Here is an 18,803-nt window from a genome sequence, read left to right on the forward strand (position 1 = left end):
ATCTTACATTTTTGTATGTCTCACAAGCATGGAACTGATTGCCTTTGTTTCAGACTGTCTTTTCAGGGTGTTTGTAGAGTGATCATTCCTGGAAGAGAGAATACTATATCCCTCTGGAGCCAGGTACAGGTGTGCTTACATCCAGTTTAAAACATTTGAATTATTTTAGCTCAGGATTCTCACCAGTAATGAAATTCATGCTGTGTGCAAGTATAGCCTGGCCCTCTTTGCATTGCTTCTTAGTATTTGGGGCTCAGGAAAACCAATATAAAAGCTGACATTCTACCTACTGCTATTGCTATAAGTCTTTTGTGACCCAGGAGTCTTGTGTCTTCTTCTAGTATCCATGAAACTATAGGAGGTTATTTTGCTAGCTTGCATGTAGGATAAAATATCAGACTCTTCACGGTTCTTAACAGTTTGAAGGTAGCAGGGAATGACATGTGAAGATTCCTCCCTGTGTTAAAAGCAAAAGAGCACTATACTTAAAGCCAGACAGTCATAGATTTTAATCTTTTCTTTGCCACTTACTAGCTGGGTGTCCATGAATAAGTTACTTAACATTTTTGAAAGTAATTTTCTCTTTGGTAATGTAATAATATCAGCTTCAGTAGGTTGATGGAAGAATTAAAAGAGATAAGAATTATTTCAATGCCACTAATGCAGAGCTTGGAACATAGAAGACACATAGTACATAATTACTGTCCTGATTTTTCTAGTCTTATAGTTTTGTGTCACTCTCATTTCTAAATGCTTCCTTTATTTTAGCCCCATCTCCTTCAAAATGGGGGAAAGTAGGTGTTCATATGATATTTAACTGTTTTATATTCACTTACCAACAAAAGTTTTCTTTTACTTTTCCTCTCTCATACCTACTCCTGAAATTTTTACTTCATTTTCTTTTAAGAAAAGTTGAATTCAAGTAGTATATATGAGTTACCTTCTCTTCACCAGATGCAGAGGATGTAGAGATAATATAGACTTACTTATTACTTTCAAGTAAACATTCATCAAACATTTATTGAACACTTAAAATATTCTGGGCACCATTCTAATTGCTGGGTAAACAGCATAAACAATATGGGCAAGGTCCTTGCTCTAAGGGAATCTATGTTTTATCATGACAATTAAAATCCAATGTGGTAAGTATGTGATAACAATACAAGTAGGGATCTGGGACAACAATTAACTCTGTAGGCTAGCCATGGAGATTTCTGGGGAAATTCCCTCTAAAATGATCTTAAAGATTGAGAGATTAGTTAGGTGAGGAAGGTTTGTCATCAGAGTCAACAGAAAACATATATCATACCAAAAAAGTAACTGAATAGGGTTTAATAAAGAGAAATGTTTACAAATATTAGTTCAGATTTAAGAGAATCATCAGGGATGAAGGGGCATCCAGGGACTGGCAGTAGTAAAAGCTGTTTCCACCCCAAATACTGAAGGGATAAGGGGAGGAAGCTATTACTAGAGTCTTGGAAGAACTGTAACAACTCTTTTATGTGGCCCTTGTGAGGGTAGTGTCCTACCTCTTTCTTTTCCTGCTCTCCAATCTCCCACCAGTGCTTTTCGTTGGCCAAATCTAAATAGGAAGAGAAGAAAGGATAGGGGGTCCTATCCTTTCTTCAGTGATGTCATCAGTAGAGGTCAGCCTCCCAGCCTCCCAGGAGACAAGCAGGCTGAGAGGAGTAGAAAATAGATCTGGAAGGTCAGTGAACAACTAACATGAAAAGGGAATAAATGTATTCCAGACTGAGGCAATAGCACCAAGGCATAAAGGTATGAAATGGTGGATACAGGAGCACCAAATAGTGGTGTACTAGAGTTTGCAGCAAGAAGGGAGCTGCAGAGGTAGGTGGAGTTAAGATGTAGAGGGATTTAAAATGCCATGCTGAGACTCTTAATCTTTTCATACAATATATAGGAAGACATTGCTGAAGGAATCAAATAAATAACACAGATTTCGGTTTTAGAAAGCTAGCTCTTCTGGGGAGTGAGAGTGGGATCTTGGGAGACATTTCTTTTCCTGGACAGTGTAAGGGCATGGGCTAAGGAGAGAGGCAATGTCATCAGAAGTAAGAAAGGTCAGACTGTGTCCGAGAAAGGCAGAGAAGGCCTTGCGTGAAATAGCCTAATTGAGTGGCATTCTTTTTTATCTTTTCTTGAATTGTATATGGAATCTTTTGTGAAGCAGGATAGAACTGGCCTTGAAGCTACCTTTCTTCTGATAATCACTTTCCTGTGAAGAAATGATGAATTGTGCTTTGTCCATATTTCTTCAAATATTGCTTCTGTAACCTTCCCTGAAACACATTCCCAAGAGCAGTCTCTTTCATTAAGATGAGGCCATTTTGCTTCTTTGGTTTTGCTGGAAATGTCCAAAAAGGAAATGCATTTCCATTTCCTTCTTGTCCTAAGAGTCATTATGTATTTATAGAATGTCTACATGCAGATAAGCTCTGGGTTCCTTTGTCCTACAGGAAGTCATCAAAGGGCACCATGACTTTTAAAGCAATCTTTCAAGGTTAGTAAAGGTGGCCTTTAGAAAAAAAAAATCATCACTTCTCAGAAATCACATCCCATGAGCAGTTTTATTCATTTATCCAGTTGACAGGCAGTAGTGTCATGGGAAAGGATAAATGGCACTTTCAATAACTGGATATGCAGGACACAATGAGCCATGTATAGGAATCAGGGTAGAGGACACTTGGAACTTTCCCCCATATGCTTCTACCCACTGACAAGCTTCTTAAGGGCAGGTATCATGTCTGAATCATATCATTATTCTCACATGCCCTAAGCAAAAGCAGTTCTTCAGAAATTGTTTTACAAATGAATGTAGTTTTCCAGGCCATGGAAATAGACTATGCAAAGGTCCAGAGGCATGAGAGAGCATAGTTCATGTAAGAAAATGCAAGTAATTTGATAACACTGAAGAAAAGAGTGTTTTGGAGGGAAAGAGAGAGGTTGTTCAAAGGTAACGCAATAGAAATAGACGGAAATAGAATTGCCTTTGCTGTAACATTTTATCGAGAAGTGTAGACTTGATCTTATAGTTACTGGGAAGCTACTGGATAGGTTTAACTATAGGTATGACATGGTCAACTAAAAGATTTAGAAAGACCGTTCTGACTTTAGCATAAAGAATGAAAGTGATTACTGAAGGTTTAGGAAGGAGGTTAGTGATGTAGCCTGTTTTGTGCTAGTGGCAGTGAGTATAGAACTAGGTGTTTGGGTATAAGCAATATATAGGAAATCTAGTGGCTGGTGGGGATGTTAAGATGTAAACAATGAAGGTAAAAAAGAAAAGAAGGGTCAAGGATGATTCCTACTTGACTAAATTCTTTGAGAGCACTACATTTGACTCAGTCTTACATTCCAGATTATAGGTGTATCCTCTCCTGTGCATTGACAGAGTGGTCACTCAAGGAATGTCTCCTGAGTGCTAAATGAGGGGCTTTGGAAAGGGACCAGTGAGAAGCAAGTCTAGGAGCATTTCTGAGGCAGGAGATTATGGATGGAGATGGTACAGGTGAATATATCCTGGAGCCAAGTCAGTGGAGAAAGCATCAAATGCCCCTGATTACAACCAAGGTTTTTTTTTTTTTTTTTTTTTTTTTTTTAGGATTCTGAAGAGTAGGAATGAAGCTGAAGAGTAGAAGTAGAATCTGAAAAAGTAGGACAACTGGCTTCAGCTATAGAAGCATTATCTGAGCTCAGTAATTTTTTTTCAAAGAAAAAAGCATGAATAAATACATGTGTGAAACCTAAAACTTTTGAAGTGATAGGGTATTAACAGGGAAACTACCAATTTGACTCAGGCCCACTACTACCCTGGAAAATATTGGAACATGTCAAGATTATTTTTAAAATTAGTTAATACATCTAAAGGGAGTTGCACAGTGCCTGATTCATAGTGTACTCAATATCAGATAGTTGTTGATGTTATTTTATGATTTTGATTGAGAAACATAATATGATTTTATGTATAGTATAAATAAATTAAAAAGCATGCCTTCAGTTCAAAACACAATCTGAACTGAGGCAAAGTTTGGGGAAGCTTTGACCCAATACCATATACTGGGCCACTTGTCATCATGAGAGGCTACCCTTAAAAATGTGGTATAAACCTGTAAAAGAAAAATGGAAATAGGAACACTTTTACACTGTTGGTGGGACTGTAAACTAGTTCAACCCTTGTGGAAGTCAGTGTGGCAATTCCTCAGGGATCTAGAACTAGAAATTCCATTTGACCCAGCCATCCCATTACTGGATATATACCCAAAGGACTATAAATCATGCTGCTATAAAGACACATGCACATGTATGTTTATTGTGGCATTATTCACAATAGCAAAGACTTGGAACCAACCCAAATGTCCAACAATGATAGACTGGATTAAGAAAATGTGGCACATATACACCATGGAATACTATGCAGCCATAAAAAATGATGAGTTCATGTCCTTTGTAGGGACATGGATGAAATTGGAAATCATCATTCTCAGTAAACTATCGCAAGAACAAAAAACCAAACACCGCATATTCTCACTCATAGGGGGGAATTGAACAATGAGAACACATGGACACAGGAAGGGGAACATCATACTCTGGGGACTGTTGTGGGGTAGGGGGAGGGGGGAGGGATAGCATTGGGAGATATACCTAATGCTAGATGACGAGTTAGTGGGTCCAGCGCACCAGCATGGCGCATGTATACATATGTAACTAACCTGCACATTGTGCACATGTACCCTAAAACCTAAAGTATAATAATAATAAATGAATTAATTAATTAAAAAAAAAGAAAAATGGTTCTGGAGTATTTTCTCCTCCTCTAAAAAGATTCCTGGAGCTATTTTTTTAATAGTGTCTTATCCTGGACTTTGGAGTCAGACAGAATTGAGTATAAATCCCAGATCTACCTGTTTTTCTTCCTGGGAACTTTGAATAATTATATAACTTTTCCAAATCTCAATTTTTTCTCCATAAAATGAGGATAGTAATATGTACATATAAAAGCCATAACAAATTTATTTTGAATTGTTTTGTACTATTGCCCTTTGTTTTGCCCTCTATGTTAACCTATTTACCTTCTTCTTCCAGAATTGTTTCTTTAAAAATATTCCTGTTTTTCTCAGTTCCAATATTATGGCCTATTTTCTAGCATTTTATTAGTGAGTCCTCTGCTCATTCTTAGGACTTAGCTTGGGCAGAAAACCCATTGTTTTAAATTATAGGGGCAAATCCCTGCCTGAATTATCGCAGGCATGTTTTGGGGTTACTCCTCTTGGAGATACCAGCTCTACTTAATTTATTAAGCATCTGTTGGTCATATACCACATACCAGGCCATGAGTTAAGTGATAGGAGAATAGAAATGAATGAAGTACGGTTTTTGCTCACAAAGAGTTCTCAGTTTAATGGGTGAACAAAATATTTAAATATCTAAATAACTGTTATACAAGACAAAGTGGGAGAGTTGTATTCAGAGAGATACAGAGTGTAGAAGGTAGTAGTTAATTATTAGTGTATGAACTGGAAGAACTTTGTGAAGGCAATGAAATACTGAACTGGGGCTGGGCACAGTGGCTCACGCCTATAATCCCAGCATTTTGGGAAGGTGACCCAGGAGGATCACTTGAGCCGCGGAGTTCAAGACCAGCCTAGGCAACATAGTGAGATCCCATCTCTACTAAAAATACAGGAATTAGCTGGACATGGTGGTGAGAGCCTATAGTCCCAGCTACACAGGAGGCTGAGGCAGGAAGATTGCTTGAGCCCAGGAGATTGAGGCTTCAGTGAGCCAAGATTATGCCACTGCACTCCAGCCTAGGAAATAGAGGGAGACCATGTCTCAAAAAATAAAAGAGAGAGAGAGAGAAGAGAGAGAGGGAAAGAAAGAGAGAAAGAGAGAGAGAGAGAAAAGGAAGGAAGGAAGGAAGGAAGGAAGGAAGGAAGGAAGGAAAGAAACATGTATACATATGTAACTTACCTGCACATTGCGCACATGTACCATAAAACCTAAAGTATAATAATAATAATAATAATAATAATAAAAGAAAAAAAAAGAAAGAAAGAAAGAAAAAGAAAGAGAAAAACATTTTTTTCTTCCTCTGTCCTAAGAACCCATACATCTAGGATCATGTCAGTACAATTCATTGATTGACCAGGGAAGACTTTGGCTTGCACACGATAGTGGATCTTTGGAACAAGTTCTGCTCCTGTCCAAGCCTGGTTCTTTCACCCAGTGTATTAGTCTACTTTGTGTTGCTATAAAGGAATACCTGAGGCTGAGTAATTTATAAAGCAAAAAGGTTTACTTGACTCACAGTTTTGCAAGCTATACAAGAAGCATAGCACAAACATGTACTTCTGCTCAGGACCTCAGGAAGCTTACACTTATGGCAGATGGCAAGAGTAGCCAGTGGATCACATGAAGAGTGAGGGAGCAAGAGACAGGCGAGGAAGTGCCAGGATCTTTTTAACATTTAGATCTCACATGAAGTAATAGCATGATAAATCACTTATTACCATGGGAAGGATGCCAAGCCATTCATAAAGGGTCTACCCCCATGATCCAAATACCTCCCACCAGTTTCTTCCAACATTAGAGATCACATTTCAACATGAGATTTGGAGGGGACAAATCCAAGCTGTATCACTATATCAGCCAGTGACATGCACTGCTTTTTGTTTGTTTCTTTGTTTGTTTGTTTCATTAGTCATTATCCATCCTGTTTTGTGCTGGAGCTAGGCAGCTTCCAGTTGTCAGGTGGGGAAATTGCAAGTTATCATGCATGCCAAAGCCTAGCATTCAGAAAGGTATAAATGTCTATGTCTATGCCTCACCTAGCTTGTCTTGCCTCTGCCATTCAAAGTAGAATGTCAGTTTTCTCTCAGAGCCTCCTGCCTCTAGCCTTCTTTTTGTTATAGCTGAGTCTTCCTGTTCCAGCAAAAATTCTGCATCAGCTGTAGCCAAAGGAAGACCTTTCTAAGTCTAGAAAACTTTGGCAAGACTCTATTATCTAGCAAATTTGAAAAGCAGCAAGAAGAAAGAGGTCAAGTTGAGCCTAGATATGGATGACATAGGTGTCTAATGTTTCAAGACTCCTAAGCATGGGAACTCATTTGGGATGTTAGTACTCCAAAATGTCTGCTCTCACCACACCACCACCTCACTCGTTTGATGGAGTGAATATTGGAGGGTACAGATAAGTGTCTCAGAAAAAGCTATGACAATTTCTAAGTAAATGTAATAAATCAGGAGGATTTCTCAAAGGGAATAAAAAGTATAATTTATGATGGTTATAACTCCTACACCCCTAAGATTTTTGTAATTGTGCTGTTTAGACTCTCTTATGGTGGAAAAAATTATTACTTGATCTGTCAAAATGGAGGGATGATTTTTTTTCTCCTTCTTATAGACATCTCATTTTAAATAGCCACCTTTTTGAAGGCATTGTGCTAGGTACAATAGTGGATAGGAAGAGGAAAAACAATTAATCATTCATTCATTCATTCACCATTCTGTCATCCATTCATCAATGAAATATTTTTGAGCTTCTAGCATTGCTGTTGGACCTAAGGATATAGCAATGATCAAGACAGACGTAATCTCTGGATTTAAGGTCCTAGAGGAGACAGGCATCCATCTTTTTTTTTTTGAAGGATGGGGGGAAATCGCCTAGAGGCAATGATATTTTTCTTAAGCATTGAAAGTTGAGTTGAATTATCATTGCTGCTGGAGAAGGAAGTAGGGATGTAGGAGAATCCTAAGCATGGGAAACAAAGGGGACCTTGAATCCTTAAAAATCTGTGTCTTTCCTTCCAGCTGCTAAAATATGCCTTTTCTTGGTACTTTTTTTGTTACCTTATTCAGTGCTCTTTTACAGTCTTGTAGGTTTTTAACATGTTCATTTCACAGACAGGGATTCAAAGAGGTTCAGTAACTTTCTAATTGTCTACTACCTAGTAAGTAACAGAGCTAGAATTCAACTCCAGATCTTTCTGAGGCCAACTTTTATTCTTTCTTGCACCCTCTCTGTGCTGGTGAAAAAATGGAAAACAAAGACAAGCAGAGTTGAAAAAGTTGTATCAAGGAATTGAAATAGAGGGTAGTGGCACAAGATATTGAAAAATCATAATTATCACCCACAGGAATATCTAGGAAAAACAAACAAGTATTTGTATTCAAAGAGTTAATACTTCTGTTTCACAGAAGGGCTAAATTATAGTGATAATAATAAGTCATTATCATTATAATATTATCATTATTATCATTATAATTTAGCCCTTCTGTGAAACAGAATTATTATAAATTATTATTTATAATAATAAATACATAGCTTCTATTGTTTGAACAGCTATCCTATCTATGCCAGGTATTATAATGGGTTCTTTATAGACGTTTTCTCATTGACTCCATAAAATAACACTAAGTGGTATATGTTGTTATTGTTGTTCTTATTATTATTACTATTGTTTCCATGGTTCAGATGAGGCCTAGAAGTTCGAACTGATTTGTGGAAATCCACATACTATTAAATGGTAGAGATTTATTTCAAACTCAGTATTGTCTGATCCCAAAACTCATGCCGTTTCTTTAATGTCTCTAAGCCATGGCCTGCTATCTCGAAGATAATGTTAGAAAAATAAATCTTTGTGTTTGCTTATTAGTTTACAGTTTTATATGTGCTCCAAGTCTCCTCTCTCATTTGATCTATATAACAACCACAGGATAATAATAATTACTAACAATAATTGTTATCTCTCATATTAAAATAGTAATAATGGAGTAGGACTATTTATACTTATCATTTGTATAGACTAGATGCCAGGAACAGGTGCTAACCATTTCACATGCATGAACTTACAACCATCTTATACAATAGGTTCAGTATAGTGGTTGAAAATGCAGGGGATGGTGTCAGGTTACTGGGTTGGATTCCTCCTTCATTACTCACCATCTGTTTGAGCTTGGCAATTACTTAATTTATCTGCCTTAGCTCTTCATTGTAAAGCAAGTTAAGTAAAAGTACCCACATGGGCCCGGCATGGTGGCTCACGCCTTTAATCCCAGCACTTTGGGAGGCCGAGGTGGGCGGATCACTTGAGGCCAGGAGTTCAAGACCAGCCTGGCCAACATGGCAAAAACTCCGTCTCTACCAAAAATAAAAAAATTAGCCAGGTGTGGTGGTACATGTCTGTAGGCCTAGCTACTTGGGAGGCTGAGGCATGAGAATCGCTTGAACCTGGGAGGCAGAGGTTGCAGCAAGCTGAGATCTTGCTACTGCACTCCAGCCTGGGCAACAATGAGAGACAATGTCTCAAAAAAAAAAAAAAAGTACTCACATGGTGGTTTTGAAGATTAAATTAGATAATTAAAGTGCTTGTTGGCGCATAGTACTCTATAAATAATACAGTAAATATTTCTGTGTTATAGATTAAATAATTGAGGATTAGAGAGATTATGGGACCTCATCCGATATTTCCAATGTAGTCTAGAGGTTTAGCTGGAATTGGAGTGCAGGTCTGCCTGAGTCATAATATGTCCCTTAACCCTATACTACACTATATGGACAAGCATTAAGCATATACACTAAATGCATTTTTAAATAGAGTCCTTTTTACATATGAATGGTCTCCCATTAATTAATTCATTATACAATATTATAGGCACTCAGTTTCCCAAACGGCCTTATCATCTCCTACCTCTCTGCCTTTGCACAACTCTGTTCTCTGCCTACAGTAATTTCTTCCCGCTTACTGAATCTGACACAGATTGACTTGTCATTGAGAATTCAGTCTGAGGCATCACAGCCTCCAGAAAAGATTCCAGGTGGATTAGGGAGTCTATCTCTTTATATCCACAGCCCCCCTGTGTTTTTCCCAAGCATCACTACAGTTAATTGCAATGTTATATTTTTTATGTATAGTTATGAGCTCTTTGAGGGCAAGGATCATGTCTTATTCATCTCTTTATCCCTAGTACATAGCAGAGTGCCTGGTACATAATGAGTGCTCTATATATTTGTTTACTCACTGAATGAATGAATAAATGAGAATAATTGTTCAGGAGGGTTCTATCCAACATTGTAGAGAATGTGATGAACTGTTTCTTCTTTATGTGAGACTACTGAGCAAGTTAGTATTTTTAAGGCCTTGTGAAAATTAAGACTCAAGGTAAAGAGAACTTCAAATATATCGACTCACATACACCCGTAACCCCACCCCCCCCAGTGGCAATCTTCTAAATATAGATTATATTAATTTAGTTTTAAACAACTCATTTTCAGCATCTGACATGTTCATTAACCCCAGGTAGGGAAAATATTGTGGTGCATTAATTTTTCACCAGAGAAGACATTTGTCATCTGTGCAAGTATCATTAATGCTTGTTACAAATATGGAAATGACACACTGTCTCTGCTGAATGAAGAACACAGTAGAATTTTAAATAATATCAGCTGGGCTCTCTAGGCCAGCAAACCCTATGTACTTTTGGGGTCCTCATTAGACAAGGCCCATGTGACATCAGTAAGAATCTGCTTTATGAAGAGAACAGACAGTAATATATACCTCTTCAGAAATGAAGATATGAGTGCCATATTTAATTTTTCTTTTCCTCAAACCTATCTTTGTCACTTTTTTGGTGTTAACAAGTCTTTAAATTATGGTGTTTATCAAAGCTTGTCTTTAGTCTTCTCGCTTCATATTCTTTTCCTACTCTCATGGGTCATATATACCATCTATATGCTAATGGCTTTCATCTCCATCTCTGTCTCCATCCAGGGGAACTTGACTCTTATATGCAGCTGCTGACCCTTATATGCAGCTGCTGGATGTCTAGACAAATAAACTGGAAACAGTCCCAGACACCTCAAATTCAGTATGTCCAAAATTTGTTTCATTATCTGCCTCTATCTTCAGACTTGATTATCCTACAATTAATGTTGAGAAGACATTTTCTCTTGTCTCAGAATTTCACTTAAGATTCCAAAGGTGAGCCCATATGCAGTTGATACACCCACATTCTAAAGATCATTACTGGATACATTCCTTTGGGACCTGCATATGGAGATTGACCTGGTGCTGAGATCTTTACCCAATCATATAATTTCATACTATGTAAAGAGAAGACTAGAAATTCAAAGCAGAGTCATTGAAATTGTTGGCCTGGGAAAAGATCCTAGTCAAGTGAGGTGGGTCCTAAACGACCTCTGAGAGGGAGAGTGTGGGTGTTTGCACAAAGAGAAGACTGGTTTCTTACTCCCTGGGCTGAAGTTTGCCGAGTTCTAGGAAGTTTTCAGTCCTTCTCAGACTCTCATCAGTCAGAGAGTAGTTAGATTCTCTCTCTTTTTTTTTTTTTTTTTTTTTTTTTTGAGATAGGGTCTTGCTCTGTTGCCGAGACTGGAGTGTATAGTTGGATTCTTTGAAAAGTTTGACACATACAAGAGCTTGGAAATATATGGGAACATAGATACTGATGCTTATTTCTTGCTTCTGCATTATAAATTTGAGAGGCTGGTTGTAGTCATTCCTGAAGGTAGGGAGAATCATCTGCAATTTCTACTAGTTGTGTGGGGTTCTCTGTAGTGTTTTCCAGATGAAACCCACATCTGGGTCACATAAGAGGGTTGCTATATGAGCACTTCCTACATAGAAATCACTGAAATCCAGATTACAACAACATTCATATGAGATCATAGTACTGGTGATAGACTGGATGCGGGAGATGTCAAATGGGAAAAATCAAGGTTGACTATTGTTTTTTTGTCCTTAGCATCCAAGTGGAAGGAAGGTGGCATCTACTGATTAATGTGAGGAAATGGAGAAGAAACAAATTTCACAGAGGAAATCAAAGAGATCTGTTTTGATATAGATTTGAGATACCTATTATACATTCAATTACAGATATTGATTAAACAGTTGAATATGGGAATCTGGGGCTCAATGGGAGAGGCCAGGGATGGAGGTAAACTTTAGTTATCATGATCCATGAGACTGGATACAATTAGCTAAAGGAACACAGAAGAGATTAAGTAATGCGCGTGTGTGCGTGTGTGTGTGTGTGTGTGTTTGTAGGGAGACAGTGAAAAATGGCGAATGAATAGAAAGACTATATCTTTGTTAAAGGGTTTTTAAACTTTAAATGATTTAGCACATTTGAAAGTGCTTTATAATCTAAAAAGTATTTTTTTAAGTACTTATTGGCCAGGCACGGTGGCTCATGCCTGTAATGCCAGCACTTTGGGAGGCCGAGGCGGGTGGATTGCCTGAGCTCAGGAGTTTGAGGCCACCCTGGACAACATGGTGAAACTGTGTCCATACTAAAATGCAAAAAAATTAGATGGGCATGATAGCGGACACCTGTAGTCCCAGCTACTCCAGAGGATGAGGCACAAGAATTGCTTGAACCAGGAGGCGGAGGTTGCAGTGAGCCAGATCGTGCCACTGCATTCCAGCCTGGGCTACATAAATAAATAAATAAAGTACTTCTTAATTCTGTGTCTGGTTCTGTGATAGAGGAATGAGAGATGAGGATAGAGGGCTAAATAGAAATCAGTTAGGAATGATGATGGCTGTCAAAGCGACTTTGAAAATTAAAAGCTTTTTAAATATCATTGCAATAAATGTTTATTTTAGAATATTAAGAAATATTCATGCTTATTTTAGAATATTAAGAAAATCCACTGAGAAGGTGAAGCAACCGCTATTCAAATACACAGTGTATTTGAATACACAGGCACGGTGGCTCAAGCCTGTAACCCCAGCCCTTTGTGAGGCTGAGGTGGACAGATCACCTGAGATCAGGAGTTCGAGAGCAGCCTGGCCAACACGGTGAAACCCTGTCTGTACTAAAAATACAAAAAATTAGCCAAGTGTGGTGGCAGGTGCCTGTAATCCCAGCTATTTGGGAAGCAGAGACAGGAGAATCGCTTGAACCTGGAATGCAGAGGTTGTGCCACTATACTCCAGCCTGGGCGACAGAGCAACTCCATCTCAAAAAAAATAAAAATTAAAAAAAAATACAACCACAATAACATGCGGACTCGTTTTCTCCCAGTATTTGTTCTATATGTATTTCTTGCTTTTTAAAAATAATACCTATGTTCATGTTGCATAGAGCTATAATAATTATTGAAATATAATAGAGAAGTGGGCTTTCCTCTAAATTGGAAGGTACCTACTAAGCTGTCCTGAGTACATTTAGAAATTAGTTGGTAGTTGTCGTCTTGTTCATTTGTGTATATATGGACACTTACATGCTGCCTTTTAGAAACCTGTTGCAATAAAAGAGCAACAGTTTGCTTTTCTCAGAAATATCAGGTGCTTAGGATTTTTAATTAAATTCACCAGGTTTTTTCATAATCATTGTTACTAAAAATTATAATGACTAGAAAATTGTGAACTTCAGTGGAGAATGAATTATTAGATACACAGAATTCATTTGAATTTATTATTCTGCTACATGTTTTATGTTTATTAGCTCATTTAATTCTTATGACTGGCATATGAGATTGTTTTACAGATAAGGAAACTGAGGCTTGAAGAAATTATATCTTTTCCAGTTATAAGTCATAAGCTAGTTAATAGCAGAAAGGATATTCTAAAATAGGGCTCTCTGACTTCAGAGCCTATGTGGTTTTCCACTCTGCTAGGATCTTTATGGAATGATCTAAAAACTGATGATTATTTCAGACCAAAGCACCAGAAAAAGCTACGGGCTTTGGAGAAAAATCTTCTTGGTGGAAAGATGATCCATAACTTAATCCAAGTGGCTGATATCAGCCAGTCCTGTAGACAACCTCTACTGTCATCTGCACCTCAAAGACGTGGTGCATGTGGACACTCACCAGGCTGTCTTGGGAGCCATCAGCATATCAAGGGTCACTAACCACCTCTTCATCTGCCTGAGACTGTCCTGATTTTAATTGTGAAGTACTGTGTCCCAGGATACCGGTTCTGGGCGAACCAGGATAGTTGGTTACCTTCAGCATACCAGTAATATGTGACAGTGAGTAAAATGAGGGCATGGAAGTCAGAGCCTGTGGGTACATGGCCCTTTCTCGGGGTAAAAAAGCTTTATTTCACTTTCTGAGCTGGACTGGGTAAAGTAAGCACTGGATCAGTCCTGTGATCACAATATGATATTTGTCAACTTTGCTGCCAGCTTTTGTCTACAGTGTTCTCCATGCACGCAGTGGAGACAGACTGATCTCTGGAAGAGCATGAGGTCAACTTTTGATTGGCTGGGAAGATAATTCAATCTCTGTGTTTCTAACATCAAGCATAGCCCCTGATACAAGCTAGGACTTCAGTTTCAGTGTTTTTGTTGTTGTTTGTTTTATTTACTTTGCTTTTTGCATTTTTGTTTTTTTGGAAACCATTTATTGAACATATGCTATATGTCAGAGATTGTGTGAGTAACTTTTACACACTTAATTATATTAAACTATTACCTCAGACTTGTGAGGTAAACAGTAGTATTTTCATTTCATAAATGAAGCACCTAAGGTTTGAAAGTAAACAGCTGATAAGTGTCTGAGCTGCTATTTATGGCTTAATCTTTTTATTCCAATGCAGTTTTCTTTGCTTTCTACTAAATCCTATTCAGTAGCCAAAATTACAGAAATCCTTGTAATCTAATTCAATCCATTCCAGTGTAATTCAATGTAATTTAACTCATACATGCTAAAGCTATTTTGTGCCTAAAACTGCAGTAGACACTGATAGACCAAAGTGTCCAATTTGCCTGAGCCTCCAGCTTTTAATGTATGTATGCACACATGGTGCTCACTGCAGGCCTGTTGAAATTAATACATAAGTAATAAAACAAGACCTTGTTCTCAAAGTACATTTCCTCTTGAGATGAAGACAGATATATGCAAAACTATAATATGGGGACTATTATTATAAATGGAAGACCCATATAAACTGCAGTAGGCTTTGAAACTTGATTTTTTCAAATATCAATAGATCAATGAATATCTTTCCATGTCAATAAATGTGGTTCTTCATCTTCATTTTTAAGAGCTCTATTATTTTCCATTGAAAAGATGTTTCATAATTTATGTAATAAGCTTCCTATGTCAGACACTGAAGTTTCCAATTAGGAACAGTGATTATCCTTGTAATTAAATCTTTGCACCAGTTCTCGCTTATGTATAATAAACATTTTTTTTCTAAATGTTCAGTGCTAACCAATAATCAAATGAACTGTTTCATAGGAAAATGATTTCTTGTTAGTAAAAGTGTTCAAGCAAAGGATGGTTATTTCTTTTGGAATAGTGGTGTTCCCAGACAAATAAGGTCTGGCTGCTTGTTCTCACTGTCCAATAATAAGATGCAGACAGACTAGGAAAGAAGGGAGTTTATTTCTGTAACTGGTTTCAGGGAGAAGGTTGGAGTTACTCACCAGACCAACTCAAAGTAACTTTTTTTTTTCTGGTGCTTATATACATTTTAAGCTCCATGCCTACATATGGGAGTGTACCCATGAGCAGGAGTGTTTCATTCAATCTATATCTAATATTTAACTAGGGTCTGGGATCTGGAAAACTTTATCTAGAGTCTTAGAAAGTTTCCGAATCTTAATTGGGGTCTGGTACGAGGTGTATGTGTAAGAATGCTTTTATTATTTGATTAGATTTTAGGGTCTGATAAAACCCAGGTGGGGCCTTAATGGGTTGGTTTTTGCATTCCAGCCCTCATACTCAGGCACCAGTTTCTGTAATTCTTTAATGTTTAATTTATACATTCATCAGAATTATAGTAAAGGGTTAGTGGAAACTGGCTACTCTGGTTGCTAATGGAAACCTGGCCTGCCATAATTGGAGTACTAATTGTGGTGGAGTGGACAATGAAGACTAGGGAGGATGGGTGAGAGAGATGAGCCTAAAGACATGGACGTGGGACCTAGAGGATGTTTAGAATTCAGACAAGGAATCAAGTGAAGCACGTGTCCCAGTAAGAAATAACACACTTGAGTGTAATGCTGTATGAATGACGTGGAGGAAGTAGAAAGATAGGAGTTTGCACAGGTAAGCAGGACTTCTACTGAGTGCCAAGTACTGTTTCTCCTTATTTTTCACGAATACTCTAAAGAAGTTATTTCCTGTTTACAGACGAATAGACTGAGGCTTGGAGTGGTCATCCATTTATTGGTTCTGTGACCTCAGTGCAAATTCCTTGCCATTAGTAATCCTCAGTTTTTCCTTCAGTAAAACGGGGATTATAATGCCTGCCTCCTAGTATAGTTGAGAAGAAAAATTCACAGAGCCTGGAATATAGGAACCCTTTAATAGAGGTTGAATATTCTTACTCTAGTACCTTTGTTTTTCAGATATATATGCTACTTATTACCAAATTGGATTAGGACAGCAGAGCCCATTGCAGGCCCCTCTCTACTTCCATCCTTAGAGTGGATCTCCTGATAAATATTGCTTGGTCTGGTTCTCCCAGGTATAGAGCCTGGGTCTGGATGTAAGTTGCAGATAATTCATCTCAGTATGTACAGGGACTGAGGAAGTAGGGTTAGGATAAGCTACCCTTAATAGCTTACCATCAAGGAATAGTCTCAATGTGAAGATGTTGGCTATCAACTAATAGCAAGATGAGTACACAGAATGAGCATCTGCAGGAGGAAGCAGAGAAGCAGGAGGGAGGGAAACAGCCTGACAGATAAAGAAAGGCAACAAGTCTTCTTTGTTGGCCCAGCCCTAACTCTTTTGCCCTCAGTGACTTTATATGCCACCTTTGCCCATTAGGACAAAGTGTCATTCCCTGCATTTTGTAAGTTGGTTCTTGTGCTCAGTTATCCTGATCAGGACATCTACTCAGGGAAAGTCTCTACAACATTTCTTGTTGGAGTTGCTGTTCATCATTCCATGTCAGAGACACCAATTTGGGGTGGTTGAAAACCTACTGGGCATGTGGCTTTGAAGTCAATCAGGTGAAGTTTGTTTTTAAGATTTGAGTTTAAAGCTCTTGGTTAGGAAGTGGTTATTCTATTTAGGTAACTGCCAGGTATCAACAAAGCTCCTTTTGTTTAAATGGAAATGACCTCCATAGGAAGGCATTTCCCATTTTGCCTGCATTGAGAACCACAGCTCAACAAATCTTCAGCACTAACATACTTCTTTCCTGCCTGTCAGAATGAAATACTAATAGTGGGGCCCATCAATCCTGATGTTGCCTTCTTATTTTTGATAACCAAGGTCACTTTGCTCTGAGTTTACATTTGCAACGTAAATGGAAATAAAGCCATAAAAGAAATTCTTGGCACTGTTTGCTGTGCTGATAGTGTCTTATTTTTCAACATTTTGAGATGGTGAGGAGGGGGTATTTGAAAAATGTAAGGTGATAGAAGAGGCAGTTGCTTGCCTGAAAATAACATTCATCTGCTTTAGGAAACACATCTACAAATCAGCATAGCTAATCAGTCACTTGTTTTCAGGGCATCTAGTTTATTGGATTAATAGTCTCTTGGAACATTTGAAGGCATGTGAAGGTGTCTGTGTCTGTCGTTTATCAGAACATCCATCAAGGCAGGAGTTAGAAAGTAAGTTCTCTTCCTTTTTACAAAAAGAACTCATGATGAATGGGGAAGAAATTCAAATTAATCCATAGAAAAATCTTGGTTTTCTGAAACATAGTGATATAATATAGGATTCCTCTGTTCCCCCCAGGATCCTAATTTTGGGGGAGTACTTTGGAAGGATCTTCGTAGTTGACTCACAATGTCTGTTTTTATGTTCTCTTTTATAGAATCAAAATATGAGACTAAATTTTTTTATATTTCCAAATATGTAGGAAGCATACCCAGGGAGACCAGGACCCTATTTCTTCACTGTAGTAAAGACTCTCCCCTAAGAAAGAATTGGCTTTTTGAGGAGGGAGTGCACACTACGATTGTCTCTCAGGTTGAACTTTCTGGGCAGTACTGGGAAGGCGAATTCATCACTAATTGGTACCTGCTTCATTTTGAGAATGACATGCTACATACTCATTGGTCTTTGCTTTCTGAGGAAGTGACATGCAAATTAGAATAGCATGCAAAGATCTGTGGAAAGTGTTTTCTAAGTGAAGGGCATAGCAACTACAAAGGTCCTAAGGCTGAAAAAATTTAATGTCTTTGAAGAATAGCAAAAAAGTATTATGCTGGAATGAATTGAATGGGTCAGAGAACAGAAAATGAAGTCAGAGAGATAGGTCAGATACCATAGAGCCTTGTAGGCTCTACTAAGGGGTTTGGATTTTAGTCTGTGTTTGATGGGAAGCTAATGGGCAAGGGAGCGACATGTTTTGATACACATTTTCATGTTGGGGGGATTGGGGACACATATGGAATCAAGGAGAGCAGTTAGGTTTGTACAGTAGTTCATGTGAGAAATGATGGTGACTTTGACCAGAATTGTTAGGCAGAGTCAGAAGAACTTGTGATGGATTGAATTTAATGAGTGAGGGAAAGAGAGTAATTAAGGATGATGCCCTGGTTTTGGCCTTGGTAAATGTCTTGGTAAATGATGTTTCCATTTGCTAATATTTATAATACTAGAATTGGGAGGTGGGGATTATGAGGTGAATTTTGTATGTGATGAATTTGACATACCTGTTAAACATCTAAGATGAAATTTCAATTAAGTAGTTGGATTGAGTGCTTGAAATATGTGTTGTTTTTATTAAAAAGTTGACTTTGAAAAGTTGATTCCTGGCTAGGGCCACTGTCTGTGTGGAGTTTGCATTTTCTCCCCATGTCTGCATGGTTTTTCTCTGGGTATTCCGGTTCCTTCCTCATCC

At 38.0% G+C, this 18,803-nt stretch overlaps 1 protein-coding gene and 1 long non-coding RNA gene across 3 annotated transcripts in view; both read left to right on the plus strand.

The window, feature by feature from the left end:
* LOC129036955 (uncharacterized) overlaps nt 1-3,769 on the plus strand; it is a 96,931-nt gene extending 93,162 nt beyond the window's left edge. The window contains exon 4 of the long non-coding RNA XR_008502697.1: nt 3,626-3,769. This is a non-coding gene — a long non-coding RNA (uncharacterized LOC129036955). The remainder of the gene's footprint in view (nt 1-3,625) is intronic.
* The window catches only part of AGBL4 (AGBL carboxypeptidase 4), a 1,536,119-nt gene that overhangs the window by 669,991 nt on the left and 847,325 nt on the right, over nt 1-18,803 (plus strand). The gene's annotated exons all lie outside the window — the stretch shown is intronic.

This window comes from Pongo pygmaeus, chromosome 1 (genome assembly GCF_028885625.2).
Source record: "Pongo pygmaeus isolate AG05252 chromosome 1, NHGRI_mPonPyg2-v2.0_pri, whole genome shotgun sequence".
Taxonomy (NCBI): Eukaryota; Metazoa; Chordata; class Mammalia; order Primates; family Hominidae; genus Pongo; species Pongo pygmaeus.